Genomic DNA, 6,554 nt, shown 5'->3' with positions numbered 1-6,554 from the left:
AAAAACCATCAAGAACACTCAAATGAAATGACCAATATTTAAAATCACTACGACATGCGATATTTTTCATTTATTAGAATTCAATTTGGAAGCAATTGTTAGAGTCAATGGGTTATTAGGACAGTTGAAATGATGGGTTTCTTTGACCTTCAGTCTCACGGGGTTGCCACATTCTTATCATAATGCAATAATTTTTCTCTGTGAGAAAAAAAATGATTGCCACATATTTTGGGCCTATATACCACATTATCTGTAATCAATGGCTCATGATCAATGCACCTAGCGATTTAGATTTTCGCAAAATAGGGGGAGCAACTTTGATGAGACTCTCAGAAAGCTTGTCACATGTAGGGGTTAGACCAGAATATTGATCGATGTGGACCAATTTTATACACCTTTCAAATGTGGAGCAATGATCCCCGACACATCTTGATCCTAGACTTAGAATTACACCAATAGTCACGATCCTCACTAGATCTAGACTTGGCTTTTCATCTATTTGTAGTTCGCACCATAGAGGCCTCAAGTATTTCGATCTTCATGAAATACAGAAGAGTTTTAATACATCAACATAATATTGATTGAAATGAAAACGGGCCGATTGCTGAGGGTATAACCGTATTGGCATGGTTTTCTTAAAGTTTTCTCGTTTCTGTATTTTTTTTAGGTTTTGAAATTCAAGACATATCATCATATGTCAAACAAATATCAATGTCTTTCACATTGGGGTTTTTAGTTCAGTATTGTTGTTGGATGACAGTAAACAAAAAATGAAATTAAATGAAAGCAAAAGATATTGAAGACCTTGCATTACTGAACACAAAATGTAGCTATCTTTAAGCACTTGTTACGTTCACCAATTATGATGGCACAGGGCAAATGGCGAATGAACTTGCCAGCTCATACAAATGTGGACAAGTTTATAGATCTTCTGCTTGGAGAGCAGTCCACCAATAATAAGCATTGTTGATGGCATTTTAGTCATTTCATTTGTATGTCAGTTTTCTGTCGTTATTTTGATTGATTGAATGCAAGCCGGGTAAAAGTACCAGCATCGTCATCATCATCACACCAGATATCAGGCGCTGGTTGGCTACCCATACACCTTAGCCAACGGCAATATCACTTGTGATATCGCCACAATCATACCAGGTTTTTATTCTCATGTTAGTGCAGCATCTATAGACACTGCATTAAAACATCCCCCAGTTTTTTATTTTTATTTTTCTTCTCCCAAGAACGGGAAATGGTAGTAAAAAAAAACAACAACCACAAGCCATAGAAATCATTTCATCTGACTGATCCAAGTGGATATGAATGTCATATCAACAACTTTTTGCTTTGATGCATCCTCTTTGGACCTTCTGAATCTCAGAATCTGTGTGTTTTGTTTTTAGTGGATGTCATGTCTTTTGGATGACGTTGATCGAAGAAAGTCCAAAAAAATGAGAAATGATCATTTTTGATTTAGTGCTCTTAAACGTCCCATTGCCCGGTGTAGACAAGGAAAATTCTTTGGTCTGCATTTACTTTTGAAGTTCATTCGATTCACCCAAAAGTGATGGCGGACTCTTCAAAAACTCATCAGACCAATACACCTTGATAGCTATTGTTTCGACAAAAGAATTGATGATATAAAGGTTCTTATCTTAACCCTTCAACATTAGTGGAGTTCTTTTTAGAAAAAAATGCATTCTCCATGAATATCTCTTGCTTCCCATTCACACTTCTCCTGATTGACCTCTAGTATTCACTTTGGAATCAAAACTAAAGCCACGATGACTCATTACAACCATTGAACTATTTGAACCATTTCTCCCATAAAATAAATTAATTGGTTTTCTTTCTTAGGGCAGAATAAACAATAGAACCACCAATTTAGGGGTATAGAATAATCAGTAGATGTATTCTCTTCATCTATTCAGGCATTCCGAAGGTTAAAATGAAAAAATTCTAAGAAATTTCCAAAATTCCAGAGCGACTGTAGTAATTTCGATTAAAGGCGGAAATTTTCTCCTTTCCAACATGGAATAAACAAATCATTGGCTTGAATGCACAACTTTTGCTATTGATTCCGAGCCCAAGAAACAGGTTCTTGACTTTAGAGATATTTTACTGAAGCTACCCGAAATTGAGTAAAGGTCTGTAATACTTAGAACAGAATAAATTTCTCATCGGTTCAGAAATTATTTTTTATTTATTTTTATTTATTTAATTATTTAAATTTTTTGCTCGATGAAATTCTCTATCTATCTAAGTCTGTTCAGCCGTCCGATGGACTTTTTTGTGCTAGGCATGTAAGTATCACCATGGATCATGCGTTAATTCATCACGTAAGTCAGTTTTGAGTAAATAAATTGGAAATATGCTAAGAAGTGTAAGAGAAATTGAAACAAACTTTGAATTGGCATAAAAGACTACACTGAAATTGATGGCAGTACTGTTCGTTTAATGTTCTAAGAAAGTCTCCTCTGGTACGCATGTTGTTCTATTCCATCAGAAACGGAACAACAATCACGTTTTGGTTAAACTTAAGTTGAAAAAATTTCGAAATTATCACTTAAAGTGGCAACTGTAAAATCATACGAATTCACCAATACCCAGCAATCATCTCGAAGAGACTTTCGCCTGCTCCCCATCATCAAGTGAATTTTAAGCTTCCCATTTACCCTTCTTCAGCAGGGCTCTGGTATAAACTTCCTTCTCGATGCCATGTAACAAGTAACTTTGAAGCTTAGCCCACACCGCCCGTCTCTTGTCCACAAGAAGAAAAAAGGATGGCACGGCACTCTCTATTTTTTGTGTTTTGCCAAAGTATTGCGGCAGTGTTAAGCAGTGTGATTTAATCAAAATTCCATAAAATATAAAATTATTACAATAATAACAATAAATACGAAAAGTGCAAAAGATATGTACTTGGCAATGCTGCTGCTGTTAAGAGGGCTCTTTTGCTACATTCTTTTTTGCTGTTTATTGGTTGGTTATGGTTTTAGCAGCTCCTGCTACTTTTGGTAAACGTGCTTAATTTTTTTTATTATTGTTGTTGTTGCTTTCATACAGAATGCTTCTGTTTTGGATGTGCTTTAAAAAAATTTGCGGCACGATTGCCCATCATTGGCAAACAATTCATTGTTGTACCCTACACTGAAAAATTATTGAGAACCTAAATTGTATGACACGTAATTTACACAATATTAAGGACAAATTTCTTTAAAATAATGTAATTTTAATTAAAATAAAGTTTATTATGTTTGCTTCAAAATTCTTTTTCACTAAATTTAGGACACGAAGTTTGGAAATTTGTATACCTTCGTTAAAGTCGTATATCTTTGCACTAAGGAAACATTTTCTTTAAATATTCTTGAAGAAATAAGCTCTAAATTAACTGAGTTACTGAATCTTTGCATTAAAGATAAGAAGTCTTCTATTATAAGCGAAAATTTATTTTGAGGATTTTGCACCTTTGATTTAATTGTTTTTTTTTTTTTTTTTTTTAAGTTAAACAAATATCTTTTTACTTTCAAGTATCTGTTATAATTTGGATTTGTTTGTACATGAATGACTATATTAATATATCGCAAAAACAGAATGAAAATTCCAAAATAATTTTATTGTTCCTAGATATAAAGCTTCATAGATCCCTAAAAAATATCAAAGCAACATTTTTTTGAGAATCTTTTCGGAAGATTCGTATTTTAAGATCATCAAATCTTTGGCCCCACGACAATCGATTTTTGCCCAACTTTTCACTTTCTGAAATGAAGCAAACCCGATTAAAACACCGTAAATGTCTAACTGCTGAGTCAGTGCCCATTTTCGGGTTATAGATCAAACTTTTTTCGACATTACCTTTTGGTAAAAAGGAGAAGACAAGATGTCTGTCCACTAAAACTAGGAGATAGATAGATACACCTTCCCTTCGATTTTAGGGACTCTACTTGAAATTGTAACTCTTGACTTTTATTTCCCAATCTTCCCTGCGTTCCGAAGCATGAATTGACTTGGTATAATTTCTGATACACTGAGAATTTATCCCACATACGGAACTACTACTATTCTCCTAATGTCTTTCCAATAATCTGTTATGCAGTCCCCCATTTGTTGTCATCTCCTAAAACCCCAAATTTAAAAATTTGCATATGCGTATAAGTCCACTTTTATCGTTTGATCAAAGGAGAGCAAAATTTCACTTCTTCCAGGGACTGGCTTGTTCACATATTTTTGAAGGTTTGCTTGGTTTAGAGTGGCCTTAGAAAGTCCCCGACTTAGGGCACATTTGTTTAAGCAGCTCCAATATCTTTGTCTATTCTGATAGCTTAAGTAGCTAATGCTATATTATTCTCGATTATTCTTATATTTACTATAAGTTTAATAAATAAATAGTGTAATTCATGAAAACCAACATGATGTGTAGTTGACTTATCTGTAGCAATAGTGATTAACATGGTTCAATTATCCTATACAATCAATCTTCAAATAAAAATCGTCCTTGGAAGTTGCAATCACTATTGTAATCTCTTCCAAATTAATTTGTGGTATAGGGTATATACATTTCGATACTGTTTGTTTGTAATGTAAGTTGCAAAATACTTTTTTTTTGTCTTACTCAAACACCGCCATAATTACAATGATCACTACCGACATGGCTCAACCTCCACACTTTTATGCGTTTTCTGTGCTCCATAACAAGGTCTATCAAGTATCTCCGAACTTACACCAAATAAACAAGGATTATGCAACAACCACAACAGCCGTAAACCCTGCAACTTCTTATAGTCTGATCAAGAACTGATTTTCCTTTCAATAGGTTGTGTGCGCATGTGCAACAGCTTGCTTTGGCCTACGGACGTGGAGAATTTTTTTCTTCTTATAAAATCTTTGGAGAAGAAGTATCAATATACTTTGCCCTGTAGATAAGTAATGAAGCAAAAAGCGTGTTGTAAATCAAACAAATCCAATAACAAAAAAAGGAAACGAATTCGTTGTTCCACTGGTAGTTTACTTGTTGGGATATTAGGTGTTCGTAGAGGCTTTCATGTTCGGTTTTAAATTAATGATGTGTGGGCTGTTGAAAAGTAGTTGACGATTTTCTTTCTGTTATAATTAAAGACAAAATTTTTATACACAAATGAAAATTCCAAATAATATTCTTCACCATTTGCGATTCTTTCATGTCTTTTGAAATGTCTCAAATCGATTTAACAAAGAGTTGAATTAAGGCGTCGTTATACTATATAGGCCCACATTACAAGCTAGAAAAAAATTTGCTAAGTATATGTGGAAAACATCATGTGAAGAAAAGGAGAAGGAAAATCTCATGGCTAAAGATTCTTTGTTTCATTTATTCTTCACAATCCCTTTTTAGGTGTTTATATTACTTCAATTCCAAACTGAGTGCTTCAATAAGCGTATTTTTTGTGGTATTTACTTCTTCTTGAATGAAAACCAACATAACTCGCATCTTCTTCAGATGCGCCTGTAACAGAGTGATCTGGTGTTCATCTGACTATGATGTGAATATAATGATGTTGAGGTAATGGTGGTTAGTGCTTGGCTGTAGAGGTCGTTCACTTTAGTTTGCTTTAAGTGTTTTCTTTTTTTTTTGGGAAAAACAAATAGCGCTAGGTCTATCCTCCTTACACGTAAGATGGAACCAAACGCAAAGCTCTATTTGATTTCATCTTTTGCTCATTTAAAATCATTGACATTTACTTGCGTTTGTTTCACTCTGTACTGTGGTTACGATTGTCTGTGGTTTAAGTGATGGGTTCAATGCGGCACAGTATCGAGAAACCCGAACGGAGCGCTTTTATTTGACTGAATAGCCAAAAATATCTGCATTACAACCTTTTTCTATAGTACCCTTAGTAATCAAAAAATCACTTTTGTAATAAAAGGCTTTTTGTTCGAAAGTGTATTAAAACTTTATGTGGTATAAGTGAACATAATCACAATTGGCACAGTTGGTAGAATTCTCCCAAAAAGCATTCTTGTTGTTTTGGTAGATTTTGCAAAATATTCCTCTCAATCAATTTTCATCAATTTTCTATAGAAACAAAATTTTGACAAAATTTCCTATAGAAATAAAATTTTGAAAAAATTTTCTATAGAAATAAAATTTGTACAAAATTTTCTATAGAAATAAAATTTGTACAAAATTTTCTATAGTAATAAAATTTTTACAAAATTTTTTATGGAAATAAAATTGTGTTTGTTATTGTTGGTTTCTCTTCAGTCATTGTCGTTGTTTTTGATTTCAGCTTAAAACCATGCATTGACTAAACTACAAGTGTAGCTTAACCAACAGAGGAAAAGTATGCTTGTCAAATTTATTTATGCTTGCAAATTTGTTTAGGCAGTAGCCGACTATCAAACCTTTTTTCGGAAGGTTCAAGTGTAGTTCACTTTGGGTTGAGTAAAATACCCGAATTTATTCTGATAATTGGTTGATAGTTTTGCTGCAAGTAGAGGATGCTGATGAGGAATGTGGTAATTCCGAAACAGCTGTACATCCAACCATCTTGCAGTCTATAGGGCTTTACCCAAATAAATTT

The sequence above is a fragment of the Haematobia irritans genome, chromosome 4 (genome assembly GCF_050003625.1).
Source record: "Haematobia irritans isolate KBUSLIRL chromosome 4, ASM5000362v1, whole genome shotgun sequence".
Lineage (NCBI taxonomy): Eukaryota > Metazoa > Arthropoda > Insecta > Diptera > Muscidae > Haematobia > Haematobia irritans.
This window is presented reverse-complemented; position numbering follows the sequence as displayed.